Source organism: Podarcis melisellensis (assembly GCF_964234715.1).
Source record: "Podarcis melisellensis genome assembly, chromosome: 10".
In the NCBI taxonomy this organism is placed as follows: domain Eukaryota; kingdom Metazoa; phylum Chordata; class Lepidosauria; order Squamata; family Lacertidae; genus Podarcis; species Podarcis melisellensis.
Genome location: NC_138542.1, coordinates 40,730,511 through 40,750,387, shown reverse-complemented (window position 1 = coordinate 40,750,387; position 19,877 = coordinate 40,730,511). Strand labels below are relative to the sequence as shown.

The following is a 19,877-nucleotide window of genomic DNA, read 5'->3' as shown; positions in this document are numbered from 1 at the left end:
CTTGCTTTCCCAGGTCCTAGTCCAACCCTCTAACCATTATACCACGTTGATATCTCAGTGGCAGTTTTTGTTGTGTGAATGGTGCCAGGGATCCCCTGGGTGGCTTATGTGGACGCCCTGAGGTCCGTGGTCCGCCAGTTGGGAACCACTGGTTTAAAGAAAGAGTTCCAAGGAAGAAACATTTCTTTCTCTCTAACAATTACTACTACTACAGTGAAAAATTGTCAGCATTGTATTCCAAAGTATCACGTCACACAACCTGTGAGGCCATTTCCCCCAAACCCACGCCACCTGCCTATCAGCTGATGTCACTTGTGATGTCATCAGATAGTTGGGGTTAAATCCTGCATTGGCTCCACACCTATTCTCAGCAGAGTTCTCAGCCAAAGCAGTAGGATTTAACTTGCTGCTCAGTTAATGGAACCTCTGTGTACAGAGGCAGTGTACCTTGAACACCATCTTCTGAGGACACACAGTAGAGGCAGACATTGCCTTCATGTCCTCCTCATAAACTTTCTGGAAGCAACTGAGCGGCTGCTGTTTGGAATAGGATGCTGGACTAAGTGCATCCTTAGTTTGATCTAGCAGGTTGTTTTTTTAAGTTGTTAGATGAAGTGATTCATTGGTCCACCGTGTCACAGAGAAAAGGCTGCAAAGTTTGATAAGAAAATGCTATTTCTAGCAATAACCTGCCACTTTAAAATGCAAATAAATTACTTTTCTGAAATCAAGTCACAGGCTTTGGCTAATGGTAAAACACATATTGTTGCCTTAAATGGCAATTAAAAAAAATTCTTTTGCAGGACTCAGTTAATTTTTCTGAGAACCAAAACACACACACACACACACACACACACACACACACACACACCAGATTCAAAGAAGATTCAATCTGTGCCATTTTTATTAACCCTTTAAACATGACACCCCGTTCAATAACAGTGCTAAGCCAGGCTATTGTATAAGGAAAATGCTAATTAAATCTAAACAAAAATTATACGAAGCAATATATTCCAGAAGTATATTACTAATAAAGTGTAAGGTTAAGTTATTCCTTTTTTTGGATATGACAATGTTAAGCTATTTTATTTTCTATTTTATATATCCAAAGACAACAAAGGCCTTAAATCAGCATCATACCTGGGTATTTTTAGCACAATCAATGGAAATACTATTGTATTTGAAGTTACCAGCTTAACAAAATGATTTTTTTTTTTTAAACCATGGCACCCGACAGGGCCGGTACTAGACATTCTGCTGCCTGAGCAAGGAAGCAAACGGAGACAAACCCTCCCCGCCCCCTTGTTAAGGTGCATAATATCAAAGGAAAGCCAAATTATTATGGCACATTAGGCAGAAAATCCCACAAGTACTATTTGTTCTCTCCTCCCTGGCAGTAAAAACACAGTAATAAATACTTAGGAATATGCTGCCTTTTTGTGACACCCCAAACCAGCCGCCTCATTCTGCCTAATGGTAAGGCTGGCGCTGGAACCTAAAAGCCAAAGCCACCAGACTTTCCTTCTACATTGTATAAAGGAGATGTTGTTCAGTGGATAAAGTCTTGGCCTTTGACTGGGAAGATCTTTATTTAATGAAGCTGACTGAATGGCCCTGAGCAAGTAACTCTTGCAGACTAGCCTACCTCACAGGGTTGTTGTTAGGATAAAATGGGATAGCCACACGAGGGTTTCCCTGGGTGTGCTGGTGGAAGATCAGGATGGAAATGGACTACCTCCATCTTTTCCGTGGGTCTTGCGTAACAGAAGCACTTGGACTGTACACTGCAGGTGCAAATGACAGGAGTCCCTTTCCTTTACCTTGCCACAGTGTAGACAGAGCAACTGCTCTGTTTTAAACAAATCTGGTGTGCTCTGTGTCTTGCAGAAATACTTCATGTCTGACATTGGATTAGAAAGTCTGTAACCTTGGTTTCCCATTGTGAAAAGTGGGCCAGGTTTCTGTGTTGTTCTCAGCAGTATACATATTTTGAATTAAATAACTTTGAAATGTTAGCAGGCATAATAACACTGTGACTACGGGGATAACTGCTTTTTTTTGTCTCCAAAAGGCATTTTGACAAGCTGAATGAAAAGTGTAATATAAAGACTCTGTATTACATGATGGACTATTATGCAGTGAAATAGAATCCCATAGATATAATGTTCCCATTTTTCTTACGCTAATTCATATGAACACGTGAAGTCGCATGTGTTATACAGTAGTTTTCCATGTTCCTTTTTCCCCTCTGTGCCATTATTTGTGTTTTGCTGGATGTAGCAATTATTGAAAGGCTTAGTAGCTTATAGCAGCTCACAGGGATGAGAAGGCTCTGTTTTTCACAGTTATTCTCACAGAGTTAATTGCATCACTTCGTAAATGCATTCAGTGAGCTCAGGCTGAAATGTGACATTTTGTATTAGACAGTTCTAGTCTGGTGTCGGACCCTGCTGCTCTGAGGGAATTATAGGTTTGTCTCTCTCGGCAAATGTGTTTGGGTTTGCTGCAGTGTTAGTAATTCCATCACTTTGAGGACTGAAGTATGATTGGGCCTGCTTGCCTGCTTTGGTAGGAGGAGGAAGAAAGAGGTTGTGGGTAGTGCGAGCAGAAATAAACATTAAACAAAATATGTTTTCATTGTGGGCATTGTACAAACGGATGTTTATTTCAGATTGGGGGGGGGAGGAAGTATTTTTGTAGTTCTGAAACTATTACTATGTAATGTGAAAACATTTTTGCTATTGGAATTTTAAAATAAATCATATAATATTTATTCTGGTTAGATTAGTCATTCACATTTTTGGCAATGTTTTCATAATCACAGCTTATATTTACTTCAATTCCTTAAACTAATTGAAGTTGTTACTGCTTAGGTCTTAATACTGAAATAAGTTGGTACTTTCTGTCAGTTTCCCATCTTTCTATAAATCTCACTCCTCCTGAGGCTCCTCTATTAGTATACCAGACTAGGGGATCACCACATACCCCCATCCTAACTGGTTTGGGATTCCTCTTCTCTCTCCAGAATATCTATCCCCTTCTTACTGAATTGAAACCCAAGTAGAGCGTTCCTTCACGGTTCCACTTCTCCTTTCTCTAATTCAGCTACCAGTTCTCACTTGTCTATATACTCTTAAAAGAACACCCCAACTCGGTGACTTCCTTCTCAGCTGTAGATATCTCCTCAGATATCAGCTACATTGGCAAAGGAAAAGCACTTTATATGCATTATATATGCATTATAACACAGTGGCACCAGATGGCGCTGTGGAGTTCCGATTTTGCCAACCCGATTTCTCATACAGAGTTTACAACGTGTTTAACTGAAATGCTTCTTTGATGTGTCTAGATCCAGCCAGGGCGAATTACAGCTCAGAGGCTATATACCCCTATCCAACTGAATGCCAGTAATCCATACTCCAGTTTTATTTTTCCTTCCCAAAGTGCTATCTCTACCCCCTCTTCTGGCTAGCTGTACCTGCAGCCAGTCGGAGTCTCCAGCCCAGCACTCTGCAAGCTACACCACTCTTTTGCACTGGGTTGCTCTTTACATCCTTCCTGGCCCCCTTGAAAATAGGTGCCAGGGTCAAATTGGTGTTTGAATTGTGACCTGTAGAATTGTGAACTGGGTTTTAAATATGGTTTGTTACGAACAAACCTGTTGCCTGAATTATCAGGGGTATGAATCAAAGATTTCCCCTATTGGTGATTTGACTTTCCTTTCGATGAGTGACTGACTGGGAGATCTGAAGCACCTCTTACATGACTCATAGGGTACCACTCTACAAAAATTGCATTGCAAATCAGAAACATTTTGAAGGAACTTTCATTTGCATTTGTTAACCTTTTGGCCACGCTTAGACTGAATGTAGTTTGCCAAAGTACTGATGAACCTGGAAGAACAGAATGAACGGCTCAAATGATCACATAAAAATAAAATGCCAAAAACCTACATTTGGATTTGGTTCAGACTTTAATGTCCAACAGGCTCCAAAGAGGAAGCACTTAAGAGTATTGATAACACTTAGGGAACCTAAGGTTTTCATGGCTGCTTTTTATAATTAAAAAGCTGTTTTAACAATTTAATAACAAGAATAGTAGCTTTGAATAGATGACTATACTAGGCTGGGCCCTGCATACCTTGAATATGATATACTACCTTTTGCCCCAACATAATCTATTACAACTTTGTATCCCCCTCCAACTTCCAACCTCTCTCATCACTGGCCGTGCTGGCTTGGACTGATGAGAATTGTAGTCCAACAACTTGTTGAGGGCATCACACTGGTTACACATGATCTATTAGGCCCACTGCTAGTCCATTTGCGAAGCTAAGCAGGGTCCAGGATGATTTCAAATTGGATAGGGGACCAACGTGCTGAAATTCCTGTGTTACATGTGGTTGGCCTCCTAACTCTACAATTCTATGAGTCTATGATACACTCAATTATTCTGTTTGTATGCTTAGTTCATATAGCAAGGGTACATATAGCCATTCACATTGGCTTCTAAAGCTATAACATTTCTGGAAATTAAGCAAATCGTGGCTGGTCCTCCATCATTATCATCACCACCACCACCAACATCTTAGTTAGTGGCATCAGTGCACTTGGTATTGTACAGCAGGTGTGGGGACCATTTGGCCATCCAGATATTGCTGAATTACAACTCCCATCCTCTGGCCAATAACCATGTTTTCTGGAGCTAATGGGGGTTGTAGTTCAACATCCGAAGAGATAAAGGTTTACCACACCTGTTTTACAGGGTAAGTAAAAATGCCATACAGATTCCTGTCAAAGTTTGGAAGGAAGAGGACAGAAGGAGAGGAGGGACAAGACTAATAAGGGATAAATTGGAACAAATCTATTTAAATGTACTTGGACTTAAATGCCATTGAGTAAGAAATGAGCAATGGTCTAAGAAATTGCTCCTTTTGAAGTGTTTGAAATGCCTTTTTGAAGCATGGGAAGTCCCAACAAAAAAAATATAATTTAGGCAGAATATTTGGACTATTTGATATGTATATTGTATAATTTGGAACATTCAATGTGATTTGATTGGATTGTTAAAATGGGAAACTTAATAAAAATGACTAAAAAAGAAAAAAGAAATGCCTTTTTGGTTCCTAAGACAAATTTTGATTTGGAGTTCAGCATTAGCATGTGCTTCTCTTATTTAATTTTCTAGTCCTTGATATAAATTTGGTTATAACTAAATCACAAATATTGTACATTTTTCATTAATTCACTTACGGCATGTAATTTAGGTATTGTTGTGATACAGCTCTGGCTTATGGAATAAGAATGTTAAATTTGTAATACAGAATGATGTCTGTGCCACAGCCAATACATGTAATTTCAGGGTAGGAAGATAAACCCATTTGGTTTTAAAAATTAGATGGGAACATTTTCTGTTCTCACCCCAGAATACCAAAATACGCTAACTATGCAGAAACGATTATACAGTGTGCTTATTTTCCCACAGCCTGTTGTTTATGCAAGCCGTACCCATAATTGCCTCAAGACTTCGTGAATTGTTCATGACAATTTCTCATTGCTAAGCAATCACTTAATATGGTTAAACTGCTAAGCTGAAGATAAATGACTTAAATTATTACAGAATAATAGCACATCTGCTAAGACCCTTCTAGTACTGCAGCAACAATAGACTTGTAATCGAAGAGGAATTCTTCATGTACAAGAAACATTTTGTTAAGCTGTACTATGTGATTTTGGATATACATGATTAACAACAAACCCTCCTTTACAAGATAATATATGTTTCAGTTCTGGTTTATTTAATGAATCCCTTATAAACAGGACTGAGGGAGGAAAGATGCCCAGGACAGGAAGTCTATTGCATGACATTCTAAGATCCCGAAGGAAATTAGGCTCCAAACAGAACTGGCACAGCCTCATGCCTTGTTTGAGTGTCCCACCTCCAAATATGTAGTGGAGGTTTTGATGCAGAGATGCATTTAAATGAAATTTATTTCCCCTCCCCCCCAAAGAGTGAGAGGGTGTGTGTGTGTGTGTGTGTGTGTGTGTGTGTGTGTGTGTGTGTTTCAGTGGCGCAGTTGTATAAGTAGAATGTATCATGTGAATATCTGCATACTTAAAGCGTTCTGGGTGGTGAAAGTCTTGCGCTGCCTGAATTACAGTATTACCATGATTTTGCCAGGATTAGTTCACCACTTTAAAATGTGGGAGGGATCAAGGATATCTTCCTGCAAATATGGGTGACGTAATGAACTAGCATATCATCCAACATGCTGTGACTCCGCCTTGTCCGGGAGCCAATGGGCTGCAGCCTGCAACAAGCTGTTTTAGTGGGCGGGTCCTGGGGGGGGAGAAGTCAGACCCAAAAGAGAACCTTTTCTTTCTGATCCACTCCTAAACAGAAGCTTTAGATTTGCTATTGCCCACATACTAACCCACGTTTTAAAAGCCTTTACCTTACTCTAGACAAAGTTGCTGGTCTCTGCAATGGGATGGTCTCTGCAATGTGGAACTTTCTACATTCCTCATAACAATATGTGTGGTTTATCATTTAATTCCAGTGTTCCATATTTCTGTCACAACTTTTTCATAGCAGGCACTTTAAAGCACTTGGCTATATCAACAGCAGAGGTAAGCAGGGGATCCTTTAACGGATATTATGGCGTCCCTTTCGTGGGTGGCACCGTGGGTTAAACCACAGAGCCTAGGACTTGCCGATCAGAAGGTCGGTGGTTCGAATCCCCATGATGGGGTGAGCTCCCATTGCTTGTTCCCTGTTCCTGCCAACCTAGCAGTTCGAAAGCACATCAAAGTGCAAGTAGATAAATAGGTACCGCTCCGGCGGGAAGGTAAACGGTGTTTCCATGTTCTGCTCTGGTTCACCAGAAGCGGCTTAGTCATGCTGGCCACATGACCCGGAAGCTGTACGCCAGCTCCCTCGGCCAATAAAGTGAGATGAGCGTCGCAACCCCAGAGTCGTCCATGACTGGGCCTAATGGTCAGGGGTCCCTTTACCTTTAACTTTTATGGTGTCCCTTCAAGGCCCTAGCCCATTTTGGGGACTAGCACGTTTGCCATACAGTCAGGTAACAGGACAGGCTCACAGTCTTATGGTTGTGGGCCTGAAATCCCTTCAACTCTACTCCCCAACATGCATTTGGCATGCAGGCTGGGCAATGGTACTAGTTTGTAGTAAGATTGTCCTGTGACTGGATCCTCAGCTTATGCTACACAAAACTCTGCTAGCATTCTGGTCAATAAAAGCTGTGGCCATTTTTAAAGCCACTGTAAGCCGCCTTTTCTTGCTTAACATTCTCCATGCTATGCTACAGGCACAACCATTGCTTTTGTGACAGAAGCTAAAGCACATGTATAGAGTGAGGCCAGGTGGCCATCTATTCATAGCCATCGGGTACAGAAAGAACTTGTTCTTACTCAGGGGCAGGAAGCTCGTGGCTAAACTACAGTTCCCTTAATCGCTTACTAAATTTGCTAAACTACAGTTTCCATAATCCCTGACCATTGGCCATGCTGGTCATTATCTAATATTTCAGCAAATGTGCCTGCAGGAGTTGTGAGATGCATGCAAACATAAGTTTGTTACAGTTTATAAGAAATTATTCATTCCCCCCCCCCCCCCGTAAATAGTCCTTTTACTACAGTGATTGAACTTGCTAAATCAAACGGCTCAAATAAAAAAAGCAAAAGAAAGGAACTCGGTAGTTAGCTTGAACTTTAATTGCTTATTGAGTTTGTACTTCCTTACACATTAACGTTTTATTATCCCACCTGAGGAAGTGTAGCGTTGAGCTGAGTGCAGAGCTTATAAAACTGAAGTTTTGAAATCTGCATGCAGAGCTTTGTGCCTCCACCGGTGGTTCATTTTTAGCATCAGAGTAAGAATTCTCATTAGAACATATCATTCAATATGTTCTACCGGCAGAGAGAACTGAGAGTAGGCAGGTCCTTTCCATTAGTTCTCTGTTACGTTTCTTATAATTCCTGATATTAAAAGTACTCTAGGGATTTACAATGGAACAAGGCTATTAATAAAGCCTTGCACCAACAAAATTTCAGCATGCTCATGAATAACTGAGCGTCCTGAAGATGTGGCATTGATACAATAATACTTGAATAGTGCTTGCTAGATAAAGCAGTTCTGTGGACCAGTGTCTGGGCTGGATGAGGGCCAATAAACTGACTGAATCCTGGCAAGATGGAGGCAGTGTGGGTGGTTACCTGCTTTGGATGAGGTTGAACTCCCCCTAAAAGAGCAGGTTTGTAGTCTGGGGGGTGATCCTCGATTCTTCTTTGTTGCTAGAGGCCTAGGTGACCCCAATGGCTAAGGGTGCCTTTTACCAATTTCTGCCAGTAAGACAGCTGAAACTGTTCTGGACTGGGATAGCTTGACCTCTGTTGTTTATGTGCTGATAGCCTCCAGGCTGGAGTAGTGCAATATGCTCTATGTTGCGCTGCCCTTGAGGTTGCTCTGGAAGCTGCAACTGGTGCAATACGCAGCGGCGCAGCTGCTCATTTGGGGCAGGATATCACCAACACATTACCCTGCTGTCAAAGAATTGCACACACTGCCAATGAGCAACTGCAGTAAGTTCAAGGTAATTGTTTTTGAGTATAAAGCTATGGACAGCTTGGACCAGGATACCTGAAAGATCACCTCACACCTTATATACCCAATGTGCTCTGCAAGTGAGGACAGAGGTGGAAGACTTTGGTAATCTTTCATAATACGACGCCTCACACAAGCCCAAAATTTGGCAACCTCAAATGGATCTTCTCAGTTTTGCCCCCTTCGGTTTGGCGCCCTTGTGGGGGGGGGGGAACTGCCTGCACTGACTTAAGTCCAGCACTGGCGAGGAATTCTTGCAATTACAATCTTATCAAGAGGTCTCTTCTGCACCATGTTGGGTACAAATTGGGGACTTGAGTGTTGTAGCACCTACCCTTGGAATTCCCTCCCCTTGGATATTAGATAGGCGCCATCTCTGTTGTCTTTTTAGCACCCACTGAAGACCTTTCTTTTTCAACAAGTCTTTTAAAATATCTTTCCCAGTCTGTATCTGTAATGGAATTGTTTTTAAGATGTTTATATTGTTTTATCATCTTGCTTGCTGCCCTGTGCTCCTTTGAGAGTGTGGGAGGTATATAAATGTAAAAAAGAAAGAATATTACAGGATTGTAATTAGGAACTTTGAAACTTATGGGTGTAAAGATTTTTAAACTGACCTCTTCATATCTTAATGGTGATGTTGTGACAGCTTGAACCTGGAACTCAAAGATTTGCAATACTTGTTGAGAATAGGGACTTGAGTAAACAAATAATTCCCAACATTAATTCCTAAACTTGAAACGTATTATTTTTTTCCGATTTCTGTGCAAAATATTGGTAGAAGGAAGTGTTCAGTGTATTTTTGCAATACTCCATGTTACAGTGGAGAAATTATGTCATGTTGCTCAGGCTTGGGAGGCCGCAGATGGAAGAGGAAATGAGTTGGTAGATTTCTAGTGGTTAGAGAGGGGAAGAACTTTTTTTATTTTTATTATTATGTTTGTTCACTTATCATTATGGGGCAGTGGAATAGACAATACAGTAACAGAAGAAAGTTAAAATCCTGTCTCGTTGCCATGGGTGTCCAGCAGGAAAATTGTTTCCTGCGTTTCAGATCCTGTAAGATACAAAATATTCAGCTTCTCTGGGACCAACAAGACTGAAATATATCCAGCATCCTTTAATATAACAGTAGTTCTTGTTTGGTGGGCTGTTGTATTAAGCTTCAGATATGCTGTCTGCATTTAAGACTGCCAGTTATGAGTTTTGCAACCGTTTCAGGGTACTCCAGAATATGCCTCCAGCTGGGAACACTATGATTTTCATACAAATGCATTTGTACAAACTGATGGGTTTTAATAGTTCCCACATGCCCAATTTTGTACATATTGTTCTTCATTGCTAAGCTCCTTGCACTATTATCACCTGGCTACTGAAACATTGATTCACATTCCTGTACAAAAAAGAACCCCCTCAGATGAAAATCTATTAATACATCCAAAACAATTTGAGATCACCCACAGATGATCTTTGTGTAAGCTACAACAACTGTAATGTGGATTCAGATTACAGCAATTACCTGAGAGCAATAAAGGGTTTTCTTTCTGTGTACTGGCTAATATGTGCTTCTAATTATGAAGTGCTTAAGATTACTCTTGCTATGCCAGGAATGCTTTAGAAAGACTATTCTCAAGAATTGACTCAATTTGCCTTTCATAACAAAGTGGTTATCATTTTTTTGTTTTTACTGTCTTGAACCGAAGGCCAACAAGTGATTAACCTGTAAAGTGTGAAGATAAAGTGTCTTGTGACGGGCTAATATATGTAAACTATCTCATTTGCCTTTGGAATAGAAACCACATTTCTTCTAATTACGTAGATAATATGTTATTATAATAAGACTGTTAGGCTTCACAGCACAAATAAAAATTATTTATTCTTCTTTTAAGTTGGCTACCATGCAAATAATATAGTCAACTAGGTCCTCAAATGCAATATTGTAGAACCACAACATAACATTATACAGGAAGACAGCTGAACCAGCAATACCATGGTTTTCTCCTAGCAGAGAGTGGGAGAGGCAAACATAAGTTCAGTTGCAGGCTGCCGTCTTTTCCTGCAGTATTCTTTGATGTCAGGACAGACTTTTCAAAGCACATGGTTCAGCTTGTCACTTGAAATAGCAGGCTGATGCGTTGTTTTGCAAGCAAATATACTTGTGAGAAGGTTTTTAGCCTGCTGCTTTACTTAGCAAGGCTGTAGTACTTAATCAGTGACAGTGAGTAAATCCACTTGCAACAAGGTGCCGTAGTCTACCCTTTCACAGGCCAAGCTGGAGTATTCTAGCGGTTCTTAAGATCTAGAGCTTTGCTTCAGGACTCAAATGTGGAACCAGTGGGCCTCCAACTGGACAACCATTCCCAACATCACTGACTTCACAATGTTGTGAAGGCTATCTGTATGGTGCACTCAAAGTAGTTTGCACCTCTATAAAATGTCCCATGATTATGCATTAGAGCTCCGGATTTTAATATCTTAATAATTGTGGTAGACATGACAAGTTAATAATTTTGTAAGGCATATTTCAAGGGCATTATTCAGGGGAAAGGAGCCAAGATCTAAACAGAGTGGTGTTCATTTCAAAAATTTAAGGTGTATCAGTGTGGTACTAACATCTGCAAATTCCAATTGATTTTACTGCTATTTGAGGAAGATCTTTTTTGTCAGTGTAACAGTTTTTCTTTGTATTGGCTCTTCCAGCACCTGCTGAGCTATTTGTATTAACCGACTGTTGGGGCTTCAGACAAATGGATTATATACCTGTGGATATTGTGCTTCTGTAGAGCAAACTCCCACAGTGGCTGTTCAGTGGATGGATTAAAGCATTTACTGGCAAAATTACATGTAAGCTAAAATAGCGGGCTTGGAACTTGGAAAAACTTGGAACCACTGGAAAAGTGGTATCTCTTTATTCAAAGCACTCTGTACTATGCATTTAAAACAGATTCAAAGCACATTATTTCCCCCAAAGAATTCTGGGCACTGTATTTTATTAAGGGTTAACTTTGTGAGGGGTAAGCTACAATGTCCAAAATTCATAGAGGGAAAGGATGGGTTTCAAAGGTGCTTTAAAGTATAGTGTGTATACGATTTTGGTCAACTTCCCAGGTAATTTGCATTTACTAAATGTCTGTAGTTCATTAACAGTGCACCTAAAATATATGCTTTTTATTCCATTGCCACATTAAATAGTGTGGTTGAGATTATCTCCAGGAAGGATGGCATTTTAAAAAACTCAGAACTGATGCCATGTGATTGTTATTCTAAAGCACCAAAGCTGCAGCAAGCAAAGGCAGCACAGTCTGCTGCTTGTGGCTGGAAAGCCAAACAGGATGTTTGTGACTGTTGCCATGGGAACAAAGGGGCAGTCCATTCTGTACTGAGCACCGGATGTTAGCTCAGTGGGTTTGTCATATGACCTGTACAGGAAGTACATGGGTGGAGTTTTTGAGTTTCTCTCTGTTTGTTGAAGAGAGCAGACATGTTTTCTGGATGACTGCTAAAAGACACAAATAAAGAACATGTAGATACGCTACTGTCTGTGTCTGATTCCCCTCCCTGGGGATATGCAGGGAGGAGGAGAGAAGGAGAAGCAGTTGGTGTGTTTTCCTTACAGCCTGAGGAAAATCGCCGGAACGGACCTCGTGTTGTTTATCCCGCCGGGAGACGCCGGAGGGAGGTCTAAGGAATTCAGCCGGTGCCTGATCAGATAGGCACATACCGATGACCGGGTAGCAGAATTCCAACATTGGTAGCAGAGGATGGTTCCTGTTTTCATCGCCCTCTGCATCAGGAGGTGGCTTCCATGGATGCCTGAGGTGAGAAAGCTGATTCTCTGCAGCCAGAAGCTGACCAGAGCAAGCTGGAAGCAAAAGCCTCGGAGCCCAGGTATGTGATTTTCGGGCTTAGAAGAGTGAAAGCAGATTGAGTTATTTTTCTGCTTCGAGGGAGCAGCGTATGGGAAACGGCTCCGGTTAAAAGTGAAACCGCATACCAAACATTCCTGTGGTTTCTTCTCCAAGGGATTGGAATGTGCTGTTGCTAAGCGACGCCTTTCAGTGAAGGCTGAGCCTCACAGAGGAGAAGTGAAAGCAACAATAGAATGTTTTGACTACAAAGGCTGAGGAGCTCCTGGAAATTTCCAACGCAGCCAGCGTTGAGAGCTGCCAGGTGCACAGAGTGTAAACAAGCCAGCTATTGGATTTTAGAGGCTTGTGTTTGAGAGTCAATGCAAGGACTCAAGATGGATGCAAAGAAGGGAGCCCTGCCTTCTCCGCCCCTTTTGACCAGTGACAATTATGCATCTTGGTCTATTAAGATGAAGGCTCTGCTGCAGAATCAGAGACTGTTTGACGTGATAGAGAACCCCATTCCTGCAGCGCCAACGCGTGCTTGGGAGTCAAAGGATGTGAAGGCCAGAACTGCTATAATTCTGTGTGTGTCAGATTCGCAATTGATACACATACAAGGCTTAGAGCACGCGAGAGATGTTTGGAACACGCTGCGAAGGACACATCAGAGAGATGCAGGTTCTTCAGCGTTGCTGTATTTTGAGAAGCTGACCAACCTGAGGCTTGCGCCTGATGGAGATGTTCAAGCGCACCTGACGGAAATGAAATTTCTGCGTCAACAGATGGTGGAACGCAATTTCCGTTTGCAGGAGGAAGTGTTTTGCTTTATGGTGATCAACAGCCTGAATCGGACTTACAAAACAGTTGCCAGTCAGCTGGGGTCCCTCCCAGCGAATGATTTGGCTTCGGAGAGGGTCTTTGCCGTGGTTCTGAATGAACAGGACAGACTTGCCGCCCTGGAAGTGAAGGACAGGGGGAGCCAAGAACGGAGTTCTAACGCCCCCACTGCTCAAGCTACTGGAGGAGATGCTGTAGCTATGAACGTTGTCCGATGTTACAATTGTGACCAGACTGGGCATCTACAGCGGAACTGTACGAAGCCACGTCGGAACAGAGGAGCCAAGGGAAGCTCCACAAAGTCTGAGGCGTCAGACAAAGGTCACACCAAGCCAAAGGCAAAGACTGCAAAGGCTTTGATGTCGCTAAAAGCCACACCAGAAGCGGGAAGTTTCTTTGTCATCGATACTGGAGCCACAGTTCACATGACGGGACACAGAGGACTATTTTCTACGTTTAAGAAACAAAGCTTCACTGTACAACAAGCCAACGGTCAAGAGCTGGAAGCGACCGGAATTGGAACTGTGTATCTTAAAAGTCTGAACTTGACTATAAACAATGTTTATTTGGTTCCAGAATTAAAGTACAATCTGCTCAGCGCTTCGCAGATTGCCAAGAAGGGACTGAAACTGTCCTATGATGATCAACACTGCGAGATCTACAAAGATGGAGAGTTGTATCTTTCTGCCAAAGAGAAAGATGGACTGTATTTGTTGACTTTTGATCAAAGTGATTACATGGAATGTAATTCTTGTGATTCTAACATGATCTCGTTTGCAGGTGTAGCTGAGAAGAACGCCAAGCAGGTGACCTCGAAGGGCAAAAGAGCATTTCAGCGGGTGTATGCTGATGTGATTGGTCCTTTAGAACCATCTAGAGGCAATGCAAAGTATTACCTAATATGTGTTGATTCTTTTACAGGTTTTGTCTGGATTTATCTTTTGGAGAGACCGAAAGAAGCCTTAGAAAGGTTTAAAGAGTTTTGTGACAAGGTTAAAAGTATGCATGATGCTGACATAGATTGTCTTTGCACAGATGAGAAGCCAATTTTTCTTTTACAGGAGTTCCAGAGGTTCCTGAAGAAGAAAGGGATAAAACACAAACTTGCAGCTTCCGAAGAAGCTTGGAATAGATGTGTTTGTGTTAGGGTGAACAAAGAATTGCAAAAGGGAATGCATGCGCAATTGCTAAGTTCACATCTGCCACATGAGTACTGGGCTGAATCGCTAATGTCATATTGTTATACCTGGTTGAGAAAGTTTTCAAAAGAGTTGGGATGTTCTCCTTTTGAAAAACTGTTCCACAGAAAACCTTCTGTTGCCCATTTCAAGGTTTTTGGGTCTCATGTGAGGACAGAAGCTCCAGGTGGAGTAAAGAATGCCAGAGGCATTTTTGTGGGTTATGAAAAGGGTCTCTACAGAGTAATTTTGTCTGAATCTGGAAAGGTGATTCTCACAAAATTTCTAGAGGGTGCTCCTGAACAGGAGAGAGTGGTTGTTCACACATTTCCCACAGGTGATGATGATTCTGATGATGATGATGATGATGATGTTGATTTTATTGAGTTCAGTAGTACTGATGATGACAGCGATAGCTCAGACAGCTCAGTTGTCACAGTCATTGAGAGGAAGTCTCACACAATGACCAGACCCTCAGAAGAGGAGGATGAACCACTGATTAAGCTTAGTACTGGTTCTCCAGAGAGTTCAGAGGCTGAACCAGTAAGCAAAGAAGAGCAGCACCTTTTACGTAGGTCTGAGAGAGCAACGAAGGGTGTACCACCCAAGAGGTATTCACAAGAGTTTGCTTACTTAGCTGTTGCTGTTGTAAACGACCAAGGTCAGATTGAAGCTGTGTCTGAGTCAGAGACAAAGGCACAACAGAGAGCTGTTAACCAAGGTAATGCAGAAGCACTCATTCCTTGGAAGTCACACAACCAGAGAGGTACATTGGTAAAACCAGTGGCGGGTAGTTCCAAGGGTGGAACTGAAACAACAGGGGAATGTTATAAGTATAACAACTGTTTGTTTTCTTCTCTGGATGACGCTTTGCTCGCAGCACGCATTGATACTTTAGGGGGAGGATGTTATTCTAAAGCACCAAAGCTGCAGCAAGCAAAGGCAGCACAGTCTGCTGCTTGTGGCTGGAAAGCCAAACAGGATGTTTGTGACTGTTGCCATGGGAACAAAGGGGCAGTCCATTCTGTACTGAGCACCGGATGTTAGCTCAGTGGGTTTGTCATATGACCTGTACAGGAAGTACATGGGTGGAGTTTTTGAGTTTCTCTCTGTTTGTTGAAGAGAGCAGACATGTTTTCTGGATGACTGCTAAAAGACACAAATAAAGAACATGTAGATACGCTACTGTCTGTGTCTGATTCCCCTCCCTGGGGATATGCAGGGAGGAGGAGAGAAGGAGAAGCAGTTGGTGTGTTTTCCTCACAGCCTGAGGAAAATCGCCGGAACGGACCTCGTGTTGTTTATCCCGCCGGGAGACGCCGGAGGGAGGTCTAAGGAATTCAGCCGGTGCCTGATCAGATAGGCACATACCGATGACCGGGTAGCAGAATTCCAACAGTGATGACATGTAGATAGCTGCTCTGTGATAAGCATTATGCCTACCTTTTAGATTTCATTGTAAATTGTCAATTCGGTCCTTCTGTGTGTCTCAGTATGTCTATGTTACCAAGTTAAAACACAGCTACCACAGATGGTTCTTTTTCTCAATTTGGATCAAAGCTGGTATAGGGAAAACACAGTATTTCATATAGAACAACAGGATAGATATGAAATGTGGCTGTCATCATGTGTCCTTCGCTTCCCAATTCAGTGATGGGAATGCTCTGAGTAAGGAGCATTATAACAAGAAGCCTTTGCTTCTGATGTAAGCTATACACATTATGTCACTGGCTAACCTAACGTGCAGATAAGCTGAAGAAACCAGAATCAAACCTTGGTCTGAATGCTGCTTGACAAGCTTTAGTAACAACCGATGAAACAGTATGTTTTTTACTAACAACTTAAAGATGTGCACTTTGGCTGTGATCCTAAGCACTTTTTATTATTATTTAATCAGCAAGATGTGTCCTCTTCAAGTCAATGTGTCTTTGCTCCAGGATGCTGTTATCTTGATCAAGATGGCTTATCTAAGATGGCATGGTGTCACACAGCGCTTTTGATCCTGACAAGTACATCTTGTTACTGTAAACTCGACAGATCTGCTTTTGGTTCTTAGTTATAACCCACACAGTATTGCAGTTGCCTGTCAGAACAAGTATTACAGCATTGCCATTGTGTTCCTCTGATTTTGTCTCTATTCTGGGATTTGATATTGCTCATAAGCGCAACTTATAACTTCAAGAAAAGGAAGGAGATAAAATAATGATCTCAATGTTAGTATTGTGTAACTGTAGAGGTGCTAAGTCGAATGCCTGTGTAGTGATCGATAATGTGGGGAGTGTTTATTTCATCGTATCTTCTATCCTGAACTGAAGGTGTTATGATGATGCTGTGTGTTATTTGTATAGCGCTGGGGTAGGCAGTCTCTGGCCTGTAGGCCAATATTGGCCCACCAAGATTTCTAATTTGGCCTACAAGGTCTTTCCCCTCAAAAGCACGCTTGCCTGTTAACCACTGAGTGTGTGACATCAGCTGATGGGCAGGGTTCAATTCTGCATTTGCTGTGCATGCCAGTTTCCCACAGGGAATATTTGCAATTCACTTCTAATGGAGGCCTGGGATTTATAATACATAGGTTTCACAGACTGCTAAGGACAACTATGTTGCTACAAAAGCTATGTGCCTTGTCAGGTTTTTTTTGTTATGCCAGTTTGCATTAGAGACCACCCTAAATAATGGTCCTTGATTAAAAATCAATGAAATCTTTTGATAGGTAAAATGGTTCTGACTGTATAAAATAAAAAGGAAGTCTGAGTGGCAGAGCATGTGAAGGGCTCATGTGAGAGTCTGCATCTGGGAGCTGAAGCAGCAGCATTTGCCTGTAGAAGAAGCAGAAGCCAGAGTAGAACTGGGAGGTCCTAGCAGCAGCAGGCAGTGGCTGTCCAAAGAAGATCAGGAAGCTGAAATAGCAGAAGGCTGAAACTGAGGAGGTCTACAGGGAGAACAAGTCTCCAGCAGCAGTCCTCCAGAATAGTAGGAGTCAAATTGTCAGCTGTTGGTAGTTGTCCACAAGAAGCAGTAAGTTCCTGCCTAGACAGAAGACAGTATAAACCTGTGAGTTGGCTGGGGGAGAAAAAGATAAGAGTATTTGGCTATTGACTTAGACTAGGAAAAATATCTAGGTAGGTTTACAGAAAGTGTCATTTAAAAATCTAACCTGCAAATATAATATGATATTTTGTATAAGTTTTAATAAATAATTTATTTGTTTGGCTTTTAAACAAGTCTTATATTCACCCCTCCCCTATTTAATAAGTGTTTAACTTTAAAGCTTTTTAAAAATGAATTTTATTAGCATGCTGGGGGAAAGATTCGTTGAATAGTCATATGCTGATGCTGTCTTGGCCAGAGGTGAGGCTACTAACCATGTTCACATTTCTAAGCCCTAACTTTTTGAAAGCAATATTTGAGCACAGTGTCAAAACATCAAGACATAACAAGCAGCTGTCTTGTAAGCAATGTTTGGCCCTTTGCCACTGCCTTGAGTCCCTCATCCGATTCCTTTCAATTTTCAGTGGATAGGAAAAAGCAAAACAGATGAGAGAAAAAGTGAAAAAGGAATTGGTCAGTTCTCCCTTGAGTATCATCCTCCTCTGCCTTTAGCTCTGACAATTAATCCCTGCTTTCCTACTGCAGGAATCTGAATTATAAATATGTTGTAGAAGAAAGCATGGGAAAAGAATACCACTAATAAAAAACAACAGTTTCAGGGCTTTGGAATATGATACAATTATTTGCTAAAATAAGGCTCCTTGCCTTCTTAAACAATTAAGCTGTCAGAAAAGTCAGAGCAGAAATATATTTCACACTGATTTTCCTAGATATATTTTCTCCTGCAGCTTCTTTTTCTGTAACAAAAGAAGAGAGAATCCAGTCCTAAATAACTGCTTCAAGATATGAACAGATTACCTTTAGTTTGGGAATACTTCTACAAGTATTTATCTTGCCAGGAAAAGTTGTTAAAGCCTGTTGGTGATTTTGGTAATCCATAGATAAAAATGGAGGCTAGTTGTCAGTGAGGATGAAAGTGGATTATATGTATTTTCTAGAACTCCTGTACTGCCAATGAGTAATATATATAGAAGAAATTGGACTTTCAGCAGTACAATGTTGCAGTATATCTCCATTAGCTGCTTTTTTGTTTGAATTTATAATATCATCATCATCATTATTAGAATTTATATACCGCCCTATACCCGGAGGCCTCAGGGCGGTTCACAGAATAAAATCAAAATATAAAACCACAAAATACATAATCAAAATAAAAGCAACCCAATAACCCCCCAAGAAAAAAAACACATTTTAAAAGGGCATAGGGTGTCAATAAAATCAACCAAAGGCCTGGTTAAAAAGGAACATTTTTGCATTGGCTCCTAAAGGTGTATAATGAAGGCACCAGGTGAACTTCCCTGGGGTGACCATTCCACAGATGGAGAGCTACTGCAGAGAAGGCCTGTTCTTGTGTTGTTAACAAGGCTCCCTTCCTGGGCCTCAGATGAGCTCTGCACAGGCCTTTGTTGGATGCCTTTAATTGAGGTTCCTCATTGCAGAGGGTTAGACTTGATGACCCGCAGGATCTCTTCCAACTCTGCAATTATATGATGCTATGAGTCTGTCTATGCAGTATGTGTGCTGATTTGGCCCAGTGTTTCTGTGAGCCACAATTGCACTTGACAACTTTTCCCCCTTTGATTGCCTTTCTCTGTAATCTATGAGATGGCATAAGGTCAACCCATTTGCTACCCTGTCTTACTAACAAACGTGCCAACATGTTGAAAGAAGCACTGCAGCCGTGATGAATGATGTCTGCTTCTAATAGGTATCAGTTTATTAGTGTAGCAAAATGTAGGCACCAGTCTAGCAATTTGAAGGCTAATGTTGCAGAAGAGTCATGCATACACCTCTTAGTGGTGTCTAGGAAACTGTGTTACCAGATGTTTGACCATTCTCATACACCTACAAGAAGAGGGCTCCTCCCAAAATCATTCTTGTATACAGGCAGATAGAAATGTAGAGTTGTACAATACACCACAAAATTGAGCAGTGGATTAGAAGCCCTTGTTTTGTCTACTATGAGGGTGAATTCTGTTTTGATACTATTGTTGTTCCAAGCAGCAGATCCAAGGAAGTTTCTGGTGATAAAAGCTGATTTTTATAATATTATTTTGTAAGAGAGCTAAGGGGGAGAAGAGGGCAAAGGGGTGAGAAACCTTTCCCCTTAAATTATGTAAAGAGTGTGGAGCAACCTGGTATAGGTAGACACTGGAGGTTTGCCCCTACATGAGCAAGAGGGGTAGAAAGAGATGGATGTCAGGGGCTGGGGTTTTTTTTTTTTGCTCCTCACCTCTGAACAAGAGTTTGGAACAATATCTGAGAATGTAGAAGC

General features: G+C 41.5%; 1 protein-coding gene across 1 annotated transcript in view; it reads left to right on the top strand.

Moving 5' to 3' along the window:
* The window catches only part of TMCC3 (transmembrane and coiled-coil domain family 3), a 99,343-nt gene that overhangs the window by 5,698 nt on the left and 73,768 nt on the right, over nucleotides 1-19,877 (top strand). The window lies entirely within an intron of this gene.